The sequence below is a fragment of the Rhipicephalus microplus genome, chromosome 3 (genome assembly GCF_043290135.1).
Source record: "Rhipicephalus microplus isolate Deutch F79 chromosome 3, USDA_Rmic, whole genome shotgun sequence".
Lineage (NCBI taxonomy): Eukaryota > Metazoa > Arthropoda > Arachnida > Ixodida > Ixodidae > Rhipicephalus > Rhipicephalus microplus.
Window position 1 is genome coordinate 7,851,065 of NC_134702.1, and position 17,123 is coordinate 7,868,187.

Sequence of the window (17,123 nt, forward strand, 5' to 3'; positions counted from 1 at the left end):
ATTCACATCTCGCTGCCCTGCCGCGGTGGTCTAGTGGCTAAGGTACTTGGCTGTTGAGCCGCAGGTCACGGGATCGAATACGGGCAGCGGCGGTTGCATTTTCGATGTAGGCGAAAATGTCGTAGGCCCATGTGCTCAGATTCGGGTGCACGTTAAAGAACCCCACGTAATCGAAATTTCCGGAGCCCTCCACTACAGCGTCTCTTATAATCATATAACGGTTTTGGGTCATTTATCAATCATTGTTTATTAATTGGGACATATCAATGAAATCATTCACATCTCGTTTTGCGAAGTCCTTCAACCGCTGAAATAAACCTTTCTGCCCGCTTTGCTATCAGTCTCGGTGTACGACAACGAGCTTCTCGCATTTCTTCGCGAGGTTCCTTAACGTGAGAGTAAAACTTGCAGTAATCACGAATTTTAAAACTGCAGAAAAATATTTTCGTTAATGAACAAAATGAACAAAGAAAAAATAGGTTGGCGCCTTTTTCGTGCAGAACTACTCCGTTGTCGAAGGACCTGCGGACGGTTTCCTTTTTGTCTTCCTCTAATATCGTCATTCAGTGGCGCTCTCGACAGAAAATTGGATGCGTATAACGCGGTACTACCCCCCCCCCCCTCCACCGTTCACAGCGTAAAATGTTTACATCACTCTAACAAGGCTCTAAGGTGCAGTACTTGTTAACTGTAGATTATCGGGATGGAAGGGATGTGGTGGGTTAATCCTTTCGCCTGCGTTGAACAACTAGAAGTTTGCAAAAACAACCCAGAAAGTATAGTGAAGTAGGTATAATTCAGCGTACATATAAAATCACGTAGAACATCTGATGGCAGAAAGTAGCTGCGACTGTTATATAAGATGAAAAATTCCGCAGATCCCACGAGCCTTGGAAGTCAATGTTATGCGAAGCATGCGGATGGAAGGGTGAATGTGCTTTTATTTTTTGATTGAGTGAGACGTTGTGAACTGGCACTAGATATGTGCAGAAATCCACGCAAACACACACGTTAAATGGACGCTAAAGTCAAATAACAATTTACGTCAGAGTGAAAGCTCAATGTATGAAAACATCTAAAAGGACAATATGTCAACAACAGTGCCCTACTTACCGATAAATTAAGGTGGATGCACAAGAATACATGCAACGCAGTATGACATTTTCAAAATATAGCCCGATTCGCGCATTACTCAAAGCTCACTCATATTTTTTCTCATAAAGCACTCCTTTCACTTAACTTCGCATTCATTCATTCTCATATCATTTATGACATCTGATCATGGGGGAATACTTACCAGTGTCATCTTTCATTCGTACATCTACAAAAACGAGCTATTCGCGCTATTTTTAACTGTTCTCGCGACAGAAGCGCCGCTCCCCTTCTTCAATGCAATAAAATCTTAACTGTTAGCTATCTCTTCAGGTTTAATCTAATTATGTTTCTGCATAAACAAATAAGAAATCAACTTTCTGCTAATTTCATTTATTCTAAGATGTTAATACTAACACAATTAGGTTTGCGGCTAATAATAACTTTTTACTTCCTAAGGTTCGTACTTACTATGGTAAATCATCTTCTCTCTTCAGTACCATCACCATGTGGAATAATTTGCCCGCTCCGCTAAAATGCAAAGTTTCTTTAATTTCATTATAAAACTCATTAAAAGAGTACCTGTTAAATAGTTGATCTATCTTCTTTGTGTTGTTTTATGCTGTATTATTTGTTTTTTTAATTCCATGTCTTTTTGTTTTCATTCTGCTTTGTATATTTTTGTTTCTACGATTCTAACAGCTGCTCGAGCTTTTATTATTTGTAATCATCACCGAGGGTCCCGTTGCAGTCATGTAGTTTGGGACCCTCGTCTGTATATTTTACTCCCTGTAACATCCTTTTATGACATGATGATAAACTGATTGATTGATTGACATCAGATAGACCGCCTAAACAATCACTAGTAATCGATCTAGCTGCGCTAAATAAAGAACCTTCCGTGCATGAAGAAATTCAATAAAACGCTGCTTGTTCGTTTCTGTTTGATTCACTAAAGAAAGAACCACCAGACGTTATTATGAGGAATGACGCGAGTGGTTCAAAAATTTAATTTTCGTGTGGTTACACGAGACAGGTGGTGCGCAGTTGAACAGCGTGGCGCAGTTCAACCAAAAAACGTCTGCAATCTCAAAGCCAATGGCGGGAAATAGATCAATGGTCGTTGTTGCTGCTGTGGCTCCCACTACTTTCGGTGTGCTCCTACTAGCGCAGTAAAGCCGAGCAACGCTGTGCAGGGCAACAGTGACGTGAGTCGGTCCGGTCAGTCCGATTCCTGATGCGGGTAAATTGAAGGGCGCTAACCCAATGCGGACCACTAAAACGTGATTTTATTTCAAAATAGGTCCTTCCTTGGCACAAAAGCAACACTACGAGGTTTCTGAATCACTATTGCAACAATCTACGTCGACTTGCCTTTAGTGTCCTTTTAAGCAGCCGCGTATGTTTTATATTAGCAGTTGTTTACAGTTACGTAACGATTCCAACAGTAACACTGATGTTAGCGACACCAGACGCAGTAAGCTGATATGAAGCACTGGTGTTTGCGCTGGTGTGCGCGAGGATGGTAGCCCGCTCCGCCGTGGTTGTCTGGTGGCTAAAGTACTCGGCAGCTGCATGACCCGCAGGTCGCGGGATCGAATCCCGGCTGCGGCGGCTGCATTATTGATTGAGGCGAATATGTTGTAAGCCCGTGTGCTCAGATTTTGGTACAGGTTAAAGAACCCGAGGTGGTCGAGATTTCCGGAGCCCTCCACTACGGCGGCTCTCATAACCATATGGTGGTTTTGGAATGTTAAAGCCCGCATATCAATTAACTTCGATCGGCCGAGCCATGCCCGCAAAAGTCACGATCACTGACTCTGTGGGGACATTTTTTGTTCTCAACGTTACGCGAGCATCGAAACACGGTGACTGCTCCTGTGGTCGCAAACATTTCAAGTATTCCAGGTGGTGTAAGGCTCAAGTACACTCCTTGAACTAGTTCCTTCACGCATGCACGAAACAGCTCGCCGGATTCGAGGCGAACGTTGTGCATTTTAAGAGATCTGTGGTGCAGGCCTGGTCCGGTGAGCAGCAATGGATGCCTCCACGTCCAAATTGACGCACCTCAGTAATTATTTGGAAATTATCGTAAATCTTCCGGAGTTCTTCCTGAACTAGTTTCGGATTTTTCATGCGAGTGGACTCGCCATTGGTTGGAACCAGGGCCACAGGAACGCTCTTCAGACCACTGCGCAAAAACAGATCGGTTGGCAAATCATTGTTAGGAAGAGAAGCCTACCAGGCAGAACATGCCTGGCTGGGACAAGAAAGAGACATCAGGTTGATATCTCTTTATCTTCATGTTTCTACAGCCGCAAAAGCGAAGCAATGAATGCAATAGCAACAAATTGGAAAGTCACGCGCAGAATGGCACGAAGATCAAAACGTGCCCCACGTTTCTCGCCCACAAACGATGCACGAAACGTACTCACAGGTACAGATGACTGCGAATAAGCGTCTCTGTAGTCACTTTCACTTTACTGTGTCTGAAAAGCGCGCCCTTTTCGCAAACGAAGACTGCATGTACAACAATCGCAGTGACCTTGTGTGCCCGGTAACTACAACAGAACCATTCTGGTGAGATCCCAAGGCCAGCCAAGACGTACAGTCACACGGAATATGAAGGTTATCGCGCAAGCGTCGACAGAGGACTACAACAGTGCCCCGTCCCAGAATGCTCTTTCGAGGAGAGAGAAGTATAACGCAACCTTCCCTCACTCTTGTTGCTGTTCCTTAAGTTACGATCACTCCTGACTTAGGAGGCTGATTAAACGAATCAGTGCAGAGCAGCCGCTTTGGCGCAGCTTTCCCAGCAATATTGCAATCACCTGCGTAGTTAAAGCCCACGATGAATACGCTTGATTGCAACCAATGGAAGGCTCAAAATAGAAAGAAATGGGTAGAGTTGTGATAGCATGGAACACCCAACGAGGGAGAGAAGAATGCGCAATCTTGGTTTTCACAGTTCCGAAAAGTGCCGCTAGACTACTGGGATGTTAGGCAGGTCACGCTCATGTGATCACCTTCATATCCCACCTGACTGTACAATCCTGCCCACCGCGAGATAAGGGCGCTAGCAAGCATCCACCCCCTTCTCTTCGCGGAGCGAAGTACGCGTGGGAGACGAAAGCGCGCGCCGCCGCGTCGTGACGATGTCGCGACGCGCGCTCATTGTGCCATCTTGCTGGTAAGCCTGAAAACACGGTAGTTCCTCCGTGGCCTCCGCGATCGGCTGCCGGCGGCGCGCCGTTGCTCCGGCCGTCCCAATCGCCCGGAGTGAGCGTAAGTTGAAAAGGGGGCGTGGCCGCGTTTTTCGCCGCACCGCGGCGCGCGTAGCCTAAGGTCGCTTAGCCGAGCCGAGCCAATTCAGACATAGGGTATATTAACATGCAGGGTGGTAGGAACAGGCTGAAATGGGAAGAGATAGAAGAACAGCTAAGGGAAGAGAGGCTGATGGTATACGGTTTTGTAGAAACACATCTCAGGGACATGGAACAACCTCCGAACAATCCGGACTACGCGTGGGAGTATTGTAATAGAACAGAAGGCAGCAGAAAGGGGGGTGGTATTGGGGCATTCATTCATAAAAGTACAGACTGGCAAAGGGTCAAGCAGGAGTGCAAGGAACATTTATGGCTAAAAGGGAAAGTGGCAGGTCAAATGACACTCCTTGGTTTCGTGTACTTGTGGACGGGAGCAAAGGCCAGAGAGGAAACCCAGGCAATGGTAGAGTGTATATCAAAGGACATTCAGGAGTTAGGAAGAGAGTGCGAGATAATTATACTAGGAGACATGAATGCGCACATAGAAGATATAGATGGGTATACCGACCCGACAGGCAAAATGATCATGGATATGTGTGAAAGGCTTGATTTGATCATTTGCAACAGTACCGAGAAGTGTGAAGGGCAAATAACATGGGAGGTAGGAAGGCTTCAGTCGACGATAGATTATGCACTGATGTCACATAGGATGTATGATAAGCTCAGGGAAATGCACATAGATGAAGGTGGCTCCAGAAGTCTGGGTAGCGATCACAAACGTATCAAGCTAAGTTTTGGAAGAGCAGTGAAAGTGGGAAGGAGACAAGATGAGCAACTACAGGAAAATTTTTATCCAGAAAGGCAAATTGAAATAGCCACTAAACAAATTGAGAAAGTAATCACGGAGGATAATAAGACAGTGTGGACATACACGAATCTAATTAGACTCTTTGAGATAGAGCTTGCTAAGACGCGTGACAAGTCGCCCCAGAAAAGAAGACACAAACCCAAAAGTTGGTGGGATGAGGAAGTTAAGAGAGCCATAGCAAAACGTCAGGAAGCCTCTAGGGAACACAGACATGCTAAGCAGCGGGGTGAACCGACAGATGATGTGGAAAGAAAATGGGCAACCTTTCTAAGCTGTAGAAGGGATGCATCCCTTCTGATCAATGAAAAGATTAGAAGGAAGGGAGCTCAGTGGCTGGCAGAAGTACATAAAAAAGATAGAAAGGCAGCTGCGAAATTTTGGAACCATCTAAATTCCCTAAGAGATGAGACGAGCCTAGAGCAGAACTTTATAACTACAGCCCAAGGTGCTAGGCTAGAAGGGGACGAAGCTATTGAATATATAAGAACAAGGGTGACAGAAAATTTTCAACAAAGAAGTACTTTATGCACCACAATAGACAAAGACGAATCAAGTGGTGCAATGGCTCCATTTTCACAACAAGAGCGGGAAAGGGCTGAGAAAAGGGTTCCTAGTAGTACATCAACAGGCCCAGATGGCATTCCAATTAGGCTGATAAAAACATTAGGTCCGAAGTCTAAGCAGGCTTTGAGAGAGGCAGTGAGTACAATAATAATCGATGGTGAAGTTCCCGATGGATGGAAACTTAGCAGGATGAGCGTGATCTATAAAGGAAAGGGGGACAAAGCTGACATAAACAACTACCGTCCTATAACAGTGACATCGGTGGTCTACAGGCTGGCGATGCAGATTTTAAAGGAAAGACTGCAGGCGTGGATAGAGAATGAGGGGGTGCTGGGGGAACTGCAGAATGGGTTTCGGAAACACAGGAGGTTGGAAGACAATCTGTTCTCACTGACGCAGTGCATCGAAATAGCAGAAAAGGAACACAGGCCCCTGTGGCTAGCATTTTTGGATATCAAGGGAGCGTACGATAGCGTGGTTCAAGAGGAATTGTGGGGAATACTGGACACACTAGGCGTGGAACATGTAGTCACTAATCTCTTAAAGGGTATCTATAAAGGTTACAAGGTAGTTATAAAGTGGGAAAAACAGGTATCCAAGCCTGCAGAGGTAGAACGGGGGCTTAGGCAGGGGTGCCCCCTGTCACCCTTATTATTCATGATGTACCTACAGGGATTAGAGGCAAAATTAGAGGGAAGTGGACTGGGCTTCAACCTCTCTTTAGTCAAACAAGGAAAACTTATTGATCAGGCACTACCGGCATTAATGTACGCAGATGATATAGTGCTAATGGCCAACAACAAGGAAGATTTGCAGAGATTGATGGACATCTGCGGTAATGAGGGAGATAGGTTGGATTTTAGATTCAGTAAGGAAAAATCAGCAGTCATGATTTTCAATGACAACGAATGTAGTGAGCTTAGAATACAGGAGGTCACGCTAGAGATGACAGATAAATACAAATATCTGGGTGTATGGATAAGCAATGGGACCGAGTATCTGAGGGAACACGAAATATACGTGACGACTAAAGGTAACAGGAATGCAGCAGTCATAAAAAATAGGGCACTGTGGAATTACAATAGGTATGATGTTGTGAGAGGAATATGGAAAGGGGTCATGGTTCCTGGGCTGACGTTCGGCAATGCGGTCTTGTGCATGAGATCAGAAGTTCAAGCAAGATTAGAAATTAAGCAACGTGGAATAGGTAGGCTTGCTTTAGGAGCTCACGGGAATACACCAAATCAGGGAGTACAAGGTGATTTGGGATGGACATCGTTTGAGGGCAGGGAGGCTAGCAGCAAGATAAAATTTGAGAAGCGATTGAGAGAAATGGGGGAAGAGCGTTGGGCTAGGAAGGTTTTCAGCTACTTGTACATGAAGAATGTCGATACAAAATGGAGGAAGCGAACCAGGAAGTTGACTGGTAAATACTTAGAAAACAGCAGGTGGCCAAACCAAAAAGAACTATCGGTTAAGAAAAAAGTGAAGGAAACGGAGACTGACATGTGGAGAATGGGCATGATTAAGAAGTCCGCACTAGAGATCTATCGAACTTTTAAGCAAGAAATTGCCAAGGAAAGGATCTATGATAATACTCGGGGTATTTCTCTACTGTTTGAGGCCAGGACGGGAGTACTGCGAACCAAGACATATCGGGCCAAATACGAAGGGGTCGACACAATATGCAGTGCGTGTGGAGAGGAAAAAGAAACTGCCGAACACTTGATAATGTTCTGTAAAGGGCTTCACCCTATAGTTCAGGATGATGGCGCAGAGTTTTTCAAAGCACTGGGATTTAGGGACAGCGAGGGCAAAATAGACTTTAAGCGGGTAGACTTAACTAGAAGGAGGTTATCTGATTGGTGGCTAAAGTCAAGGCACGAGTGAAAATTAAACCCTTCACGGCGAAGTACGAATCCTCAACTTCATTATTTAAAGGAAAAAAAGATAAATGTAATGATTAGTTCACTAAGTATTACGGCTAGGTGGCGTTAGCCGCCGCCCGATCTAAAGGGTACAGCCACATCCATCCATCCATCCATCCATCCATCCATCCATCCATCCATCCATCGCTTTCTCTGGCTTTCCCTGGCGCGGGCGGGCGCAGAGGACGAAAACTCAGCCTTCGCAGCCTGTGTGAGACGTTTAATAAAAAAATTACAACCGCTCATCAATGCAGTAGATAGAAGTAGTTACGGGTGCCATTTAGGCGTTTAATTTTTGACGTAGACTAGGGCCGCTGTGAAGCGTAAGTAAAAGCCTCGGTTGCGTATGTAACGGTACGCCTTGGGGGACAAGTAGTACAATAGTACACATTCCCGCACAAAGTCTGGCGACCATGCGGGTCGTTGCCTTGTTGCATTGGTGATCTGCTCCACTAAGCAATCTTCTAGGCAGCAGTGGGCCATGTCAACCTTCTCCAAGCATTTTCTGATTGCCGAGTGGACGGTGTTGTTCTCATAACCACTGAGCTTCTTTTTTAGGCGCCTGTTTTCTCGCTGCGGTCTCCTTACAGTATCTGCTTTTCTAAACAATCGCACCCTCATTCTGTTGATTGCCCTTGCATCTGACTGCCTGCGTGGAAGGAATTCATCACAAGTTTGCGCTGAACATTCAACTGAGTTAGTAGGCCGCTGCATTTCACCAACTGCATCTTGTGCACTTGATTTCGCCCCTATAGCCACCTGATCCTCCTTGGGGCTAAATATTGACACATGGCTTACAGAAGACTGCGGCAGATGGCCTCCGTCATGGGCCGCACCTTGAAAACTCGCCTCTGTATTTCCTTCAGGGACTGATGGCAACGAGCCATCAGAATTTGACGAATGGCCTGAGGTGGTTGCACTGTCACAGGCTGAACCAGTCATTTTGGCATGGCAACTTGATAAACTTGATGCTTTTTTTTTTTTTGTCTGAAGGGAAGTCCTGTACGTTTCGCTCCAATTTACGCCGTTTTGGTGGTTTTTGCGGGTGCATGTAGGTTGGGTATCCCAAAAATACGCTCAGAACAGCATCCCGTTTGAGGCGGCGAAGCTTTGTGGACCCCAAAGTGTAGTCTGAATCCGCAAAATGAAGGCTGCAGACGACACTGCTCGATGAGTTGTCATTTGGGACAAAATCTTTTCTTGATATCGCCTTCAGCCACGCTTGGCGACGGTCATCGTTCGCAGGAAATTCATGAAAACTTATTCCAAGCTTTCTTTTCCTGTCCGACTTGCAGAAAGGCACGCTGCAATACATTCTTCTGAAAAAATACAGAAGCAGAGCAGACAGCGGTGTGTAATGCACGCCAGAAAACCGTGTAATTTTCACTCACAGCAAATAATGAGGCAGCGAAATTGCGATAGCTACGTAAGACCGCTAAGCACACCTGCAACATATACGTGATAGTAAACCAAGAGTCAAACCCGCAGGTCGCGGGTTCGAATCCCGGCTGCAGCGGCTGCATTTCCGATGGAGGCGGAAATGTTGTAGGCCCGTGTGCTCAGATTTGGGTGCACGTTAAAGAACCCCAGGTGGTCGAAATTTCCGGAGCCCTCCACTACGGCGTCTCTCATAATCATATAGTGGTTTTGGGACGTTAAACCCTACATATCAATCAAACCAAGAGTCAAGAAAAAATTGTCGCTTCGTACGCGTGGTCGCTTCGTTCACGCGGAAGACTAGCTTAGAGCTTTCGACAATTGCAATCACCTGCCTATAAACAACACTCGAGCGCTTATCGATATTACGATGCTCTCTCTCACTCTGTCTCGCACACACGCGCACGCACACACATTCAACGCGCGCGTGTGTGAACCTACACACACACACACACATTAACACGCGCCGCGGACCCACCCAGATGCGCACGCACACACGCGCGCGCACGTGTGAACCTACACACTTACATGAACACGCGCCGCGAACCCATTCACATGCCCATGCACACACCCGCACACACACGCGCGCGCGCGCGCGAACCCCCACGCACACCACGTAACATACACACGTGCGCAGCGAACGCCCACGCAAGCACATGCACGCGCCGTGAAACAACACGCGCGCACACACTCACACACAAAATAGCCCAGCTCACTGTGGCCAAGTACTTTCGAAACAGCCGGCAAGGCATAACAAGGTGAAGCGCCGTGATAGCTCGCGAAAAGGCCGTAAAAGTGACAAAAGAATTCAGCACACTGGCATTCAATCTGCAGGAAATGCGAAAAGAGTTTGGGCTGCCTCATTCAATTCACGTAACCACACCGGCTGCAGCAAAACAAACTTTTTTAACGAAGTCTTTTAAAAAACGTACGTACCTTAACTTTGTACTGCTTGCAGGAACGAGTACAAACACATCGAGCGCATACTCAAGGTTTGTCTGCAGTGAAAACTCGACAACGAAGACTGGCGAACACCTGAAATCGCAAGCACTGTCGGCCAAATGAGCCTCGTTCATGGATGGATGGATGGATATGGCTGTACCTTCAGATCGGGCGGTGGCTAGTTCCACCAAGCCGTAATACCTAATGAACCAAAAACTATATTTATTTTTTTTCCTTAAAAAGTGAGTTTGAGGATTCGTACTTTGCAGTGAAGAGTTTAATTTTCACTCGTGCCTTGACTTTAGCCACCAATCAGATAACCTCCTTCTAGTTAAGTCTACCCGCTTAAAGTTTATTTTGCCCTCCCGGTCCCTAAACCCCAGTGCTTTGAAAAACTCTGCGCCATCATCCTGAACTATAGGGTAAAGCCCTTTACAGAACATTATCAAGTGTTCGGCAGTTTCTTCTTCCTCTCCACACGCACTGCATACGGTGTCTACCCCTTCGTATTTGGCCCGATATGTCTTGGCTCGCAGTACTCCCGTCCTGGCCTCAAACAGTAGAGACCTACCCCGAGTATTATCATAGATCCTTTCCTTGGCAATTTCCTGCTTAAAAGTTCGATAGATCTCTAGTGCGGACTTCTTAATCATGCCCATTCTCCACATGTCAGTCTCCGTTTCCTTCACTTTCTTCTTAACCGATAGTTCTTTTTGGTTTGGCCACCTGCTGTTTTCTAAGTATTTACCAGTCAACTTCCTGGTTCGCTTCCTCCATTTTGTATCGACATTCTTCATGTACAAGTAGCTGGAAACCTTCCTAGCCCAACGCTCTTCCCCCATTTCTCTCAATCGCTTCTCAAATTTTATCTTGCTGCTAGCTTCCCTGCCCTCAAATGATGTCCTTCCCATATCACCTTGTACTCCCTGATTTGGTGTATTCCCGTGAGCTCCTAAAGCAAGCCTACCTATTCCACGTTGCTTAATTTCTAATCTTGCTTGAACTTCTGATCTCATGCACAAGACCGCATTGCCGAACGTCAGCCCAGGAACCATGACCCCTTTCCATATTCCTCTCACAACATCATACCTATTGTAATTCCACAGTGCCCTATTTTTCATGACTGCTGCATACCTGTTACCTTTAGTCGTCACGTATATTTCGTGTTCCCTCAGATACTCGGTCCCATTGCTTATCCATACGCCCAGATATTTGTATTTATCTGTTATCTCTAGCGTGACCTCCTGTATTCTAAGCTCACTACCTTCGTTGTCATTGAAAATCATTACTGCTGATTTTTCCTTACTGAATCTAAAATCTAACCTATCTCCCTCATTACCGCAGATGTCCATCAATCTCTGCAAATCTTCCTTGTTGTTGGCCATTAGCACTATATCATCTGCGTACATTAATGCTGGTAGTGCCTGATCAATAAGTTTTCCTTGTTTGACTAAAGAGAGGTTGAAGCCCAGTCCACTTCCCTCTAATTTTGCCTCTAATCCCTGTAGGTACATCATGAATAATAAGGGTGACAGGGGGCACCCCTGCCTAAGCCCCCGTTCTACCTCTGCAGGCTTGGATACCTGTTTTTCCCACTTTATAACTACCTTGTAACCTTTATAGATACCCTTTAAGAGATTAGTGACTACATGTTCCACGCCTAGTGTGTCCAGTATTCCCCACAATTCCTCTTGAACCACGCTATCGTACGCTCCCTTGATATCCAAAAATGCTAGCCACAGGGGCCTGTGTTCCTTTTCTGCTATTTCGATGCACTGCGTCAGTGAGAACAGATTGTCTTCCAACCTCCTGTGTTTCCGAAACCCATTCTGCAGTTCCCCCAGCACCCCCTCATCCTCTATCCACGCCTGCAGTCTTTCCTTTAAAATCTGCATCGCCAGCCTGTAGACCACTGATGTCACTGTTATAGGACGGTAGTTGTTTATGTCAGCTTTGTCCCCCTTTCCTTTATAGATCATGCTCATCCTGCTAAGTTTCCATCCATCGGGAACTTCATCATCGATTATTATTGTGCTCACTGCCTCTCTCAAAGCCTGCTTAGACTTCGGACCTAATGCCTTTATCAGACTAATTGGAATGCCATCTGGGCCTGTTGATGTACTACTAGGAACCCTTTTCTCAGCCCTTTCCCACTCTTGTTGTGAAAATGGAGCCATTGCACCACTTGATTCGTCCTTGTCTATTGTGGTGCATAAAGTACTTCTCTGTTGAAATTTTTCTGTCACCCTTGTTCTTATATATTCAATAGCTTCGTCCCCTTCTAGCCTGGCACCTTGGGCTGTAGTTATCAAACTCTGCTCTAGGCTCGTCTCATTTCTTAGGGAGTTTAGATGGTTCCAAAATTTCGCAGCTGCCTTTCTATCTTTTTTATGTACTTCTGCCAGCCACTGAGCTCCCTTCCTTCTAATCTTTTCATTGATCAGAAGGGATGCATCCCTTCTACAGCTTAGAAAGGTTGCCCATTTTCTTTCAACATCATCTGTCGGTTCACCCCGCTGCTTTGCATGTCTGTGTTCCCTAGAGGCTTCCTGACGTTTTGCTATGGCTCTCTCAACTTCCTCACCCCACCAACTTTTGGGTTTGTGTCTTCTTTTCCGGGGTGACTTGTCACGCGTCTTAGCAAGCTCTAGCTCAAAGAGTCTAATTACATTCGTGTATGTCCACACTGTCTTATTATCCGTGATTATTTTCTCAATTTGTTTAGTGGCTATTTCAATTTGCCTTTCTGGATAAAAATTTTCCTGTAGTTGCTCATCTTGTCTCCTTCCCACTTTCACTGCTCTTCCAAAACTTAGCTTGAAACGTTTGTGATCGCTACCCAGACTTCTGGAGCCACCTTCATCTATGTGCATTCCCCTGAGCTTATCATACTCCCTATGTGACATCAGTGCATAATCTATCGTCGACTGAAGCCTTCCTACCTCCCATGTTATTTGCCCTTCACACTTCTCAGTACTGTTGCATATGATCAAATCAAGCCTTTCACACATATCTATGATCATTTTGCCTGTCGGGTCGGTATACCCATCTGTATCTTCTATGTGCGCATTCATGTCTCCTAGTATAATTATCTCGCACTCTCTTCCTAACTCCTGAATGTCCTTTGATATACACTCTACCATTGCCTGGTTTTCCTCTCTGGCATTTGCTCCCGTGCACAAGTACACGAAACCAAGGAGTGTCATTTGACCTGCCACTTTCCCTTTTAGCCATAACCTTTCTGCTGCCTTCTGTTACCTTAGGCTAACGGCGCCGCCTCGCGGCGTGTGTCGGAGTTAGCAAATTTACACCACTCGCATTGCCTCCGCGCCGAATGGGACGGCCGGAGCAACGGCACGCCGCCGGCAGTCGATCGCGGAGGCCACGGTTCCCCCTGAGATGTCCATCAACAGCGGTGAGTGGTGGATATAAATAGCTTGCCGTATGAACGTTGGAGGACGTATCCTCCGCGGCTCAGTGGTTAACACGTTGCACGGACATTTCAAGGTTCCAAGTTCGATTCCGCACGCCGGAAGTTTTTTTTCTGAATTATTTTTCTTTCTTACCTGTTCATATATATGTGTATACGTGTACATATACCGTGAGCGACGGCGACGCCGACGACGACAACAAAATCCAACCGAGAGTGTTCATATAGTTGCTATCGCAATAAAAGCTTGAATAGTAGCTTGTATGAAGGCTCAAAAGGGCTCGCAGTGTTTTCGTACGATCACAGGCATCGAATGACTTGAAGTTGCGGCGAGATTTGGCATTGCAACTGTGTTTTCAGCACCAAACAAGCTTTCGCGGTTGTGCAGCAGAATCCGAGAGAAAGTGGAATTCTCAGGAACGCAAAGTGCTTGCAACAAGTTGCGCCGAACTTACATTGTGTACAAGGTTGCGCTTAGCTGTGAAAAATCATCGGACAGAGTGCAAGGTGTGTCAACACTAGGCTAGGGGAACATGAATTGGTCCGTTGTAATTCCACATGTACACACTTGATCAACCACTATAGTTCCTGCAGATGCACTCCTTTTCCATGGATGGACGGAAGCAAGAACGAATGGACGGACTAATACTTCGCCCCACTATCCATAATTCACTCCGTGGATATGCAGCCATTTTTTTAGGGAGTGCATTCTCGACCGACTACGTTAGTCTTGAACTAGTTTTAAGACGTCATACTGTCGAAAAGATGAAATTTACAGTGCGCATTTGTACAGAGAAACGCAATATTCCGCTTCGCCAAACTGTAAACGTTCGGCGCAAGGCTACCCAGATTTTTTTAGGCTGGGGTGGGGGGGGGGGGGGGGGTTCCCACAGAACGATTCACTTTGGCAATCGGCAGTCGCTGCCAATGTGTGTAAATATTTTAGTATACCCTAAAAAGTTAAATTATGAAAAAAATTTATGGTGCAGGTGGTTTCAGATTCTCTTCCTCTCTCTTCTCTACTTGCGGCTCTGCTTGCGTTTGAAACGGTATTTTTTTTAATCTCACAGCTTTCTGAGCACAGCTAACTTCCAATAAATCGGCTCAGTTATTCTCAATATCCTAGACGTCTAACCAATGAAGAAAGAGTTAAGAAATAAGGAATCGGTATAAGACACGCCCTTTCTGAATTATTTTTTATCTCTCACAAGGGCTTTTATGGAGCTCAAATTCAGTAGATTGGCGTGTTATACTTCAAGTGATATATCATCATGTCCTAGACATGAAGGATGGGCAGATACGAAGAAATCTGCATCAAGAAAGCACGATGGAGGAGCCGAAGCGCATAGCAGTTCCTGCACGCGGCGCGTGGCTCTTTCAGTACTGTTTGACTGCAGCGCCACCGCCACGGGCAACGAGGAAGGGATCAGGCGGCGAGGTGCGGTCACGCCACTCAACACTTGACGATAGTTATAGCGCGAGAACAAAACGACGACACAGGGACAAGAAGGAGTCGTCGTTTTGTTCTCGCGCTATAACTATCGTCATGCCATACCAACTAGCCCAAGCTGCCACACTTCAACACTTGAAGTCATGGAGGAATGAAAAACTAAGAAGATGCCCTATCTCATCCCGATGCATTGCGAGAAGTGTGGCGGAAGTGACGTCTAACGTATGAGGCAAACAAACCGGTATGGGGCAAACAAAACAGCAGACGCTCCGCGGCGTGCTCTCAGCGCTGTTTTGCTTATATAGTCCCGGCGTTAACTTAACACGTATTGTAAGGTTTGCATGCAGTAAACTGTTGCGAGCACACCTTTCCCAGACTGTTCGTGCGTGGCAGGGCCGAGCGCGGCGTGCTGAAATACTTCGTGGAGTGTTTTTGTGCAACGGCACAGAAAGCACCGGTACGTGTCGGAATGGAAACCACTCAGCCCCTGCATCATCGTATTCGCACTCTCCCGGCAGTGACTTACGCGTTCTGTTCGCCGCAAGGCCTTTCTCTCTCCCTCTCTCTTAGCCATATTTCCTGATCTACGGGTCGATTAACAGTTCTTTGCTCGTATATTGTGTCAGCGTAGCAATGCACGATTTTGAGAGCTTGCTTCGTAGCTATTCCGTGCAACGCCACTCTAGTATCTGACGTACTTCGCGTCGGTATAAGAAGGCCCAGCTGTATTGTATACGTGATCGTGCACGTAAAGTGTGTATTATCAGTGCGCACGCAACTAACATGCAGCGAGCGCACACCGTACAATGCATACACACTTAGTCCGGTAACAAGAAAATTTTATTGTCGTTCCGTATGAACGACACAACTTCTAAAACGCGACACGATGCCTACAACAGTAAAAACGGAAGTTCGCGTGTGTTCTCAGTTGACACAATAAGTAAGAACGAACGGAGCGTACAGCTGAGAGCTCCGCATGCAAATGCAATCAACAGTGAAGCGAACATACGTGAAAAGTGCCACCAGGTACATCCGGCAGTGCACCTATAACTGCTCGGGCGTCGCCATGATGGAACGAAACTCGGCTTTCGGTTGACGCACGGGTTGACGTATAGTGCCTAGAATATACTTAATAGTGAGCCGACCGCTGAGCGTTTTCAATGGGAGGCGCTGGCGCTGCTGATGATGTCTTGACGATGATCATGGTATTGGCGGCGAATTTTAATCACCCACGGCTCCCACAACCAGCCACTCTTCTAAAAGTTGTGACCCTCGAGGGCCTTTCTGGACTTCGTCTGCTCCCGCGTTTTTAAACTCGTCATCGGAACGAGAAATTCATGAATATCGGAGCTGTCGACGCGTGGCCACAAGTCCACGTCACTAACACAGTTGCCCACACGTAGCGTGAATGGGTCCACTCTGAGCAAATTCTCGTCTCTTCTGAATTCGTACCGCTCGAGGTCTTTCTGGCACAGCACTGCGGTGTAGTCTTCCGGTGAGGCTGACATCGTGCTCAACACTTCTTGGAGTTAAATTTGCGTCGCGCTCGCACTCGATCACGCTTGCAAGCTACGCCAACGGTCGCAAACACGACTGTGCTGCTGCACTCCCCAGTCGCCTCTGACAAAAAAAAAAAAAAGGCTGTCAACCCAGAGGGCATAGCGTGGCCGCCGTTCATGCAAGCTCCCTATACCAGATTGCGCTGTACAGTTCCACAACTAAATTATTACCTTAACAAAGCTCGACTCAAGGCGTCACCGCTGTACATTTTTTTTTTTTTTGCAACGAAAGCGAAACGATTGAACATTTCTTTTTATTCTGTCGTCGTTACTTACAAGAGAAAAATATTTTTAGTAGCCCCATTACAAAAACTAGGAATACAAGTAAATGTACGAGTACTTTTATCACTTGGCGGCACTCCATTTGGTTACTGCCCAGGGATACATGCTCCACTGTTTTTGACTACATCAATGCAACTAAAAGATTACCGTGCTAGTCAACCCTGACCTTTTCAGATGTCTATAATTCGTAGCGATGTCTGTCAGGAACAAGAGATGGTTTGACTGCTTGCTCAGCAAACATTTTCGTTTATTGGCACTATTATTTCTAAACTAACTTTTCCCATTGGCTTTCATTTCATTTTAGT

The 17,123-nt window shown here is 46.2% G+C and overlaps 1 long non-coding RNA gene across 1 annotated transcript; it reads right to left on the reverse strand.

Annotated features, from left to right (window-relative positions):
- Positions 1–2,363: 2,363 nt before the first annotated feature.
- LOC142803584 (uncharacterized) lies at positions 2,364–16,585 on the reverse strand. The gene is made up of 2 exons (XR_012894178.1): positions 15,987–16,585; positions 2,364–3,283 (listed from the first exon to the last, which is right to left on the reverse strand). It is a non-coding gene; the product is annotated as an uncharacterized LOC142803584 (long non-coding RNA).
- Between the last annotated feature and the right edge of the window lie 538 nt (positions 16,586–17,123).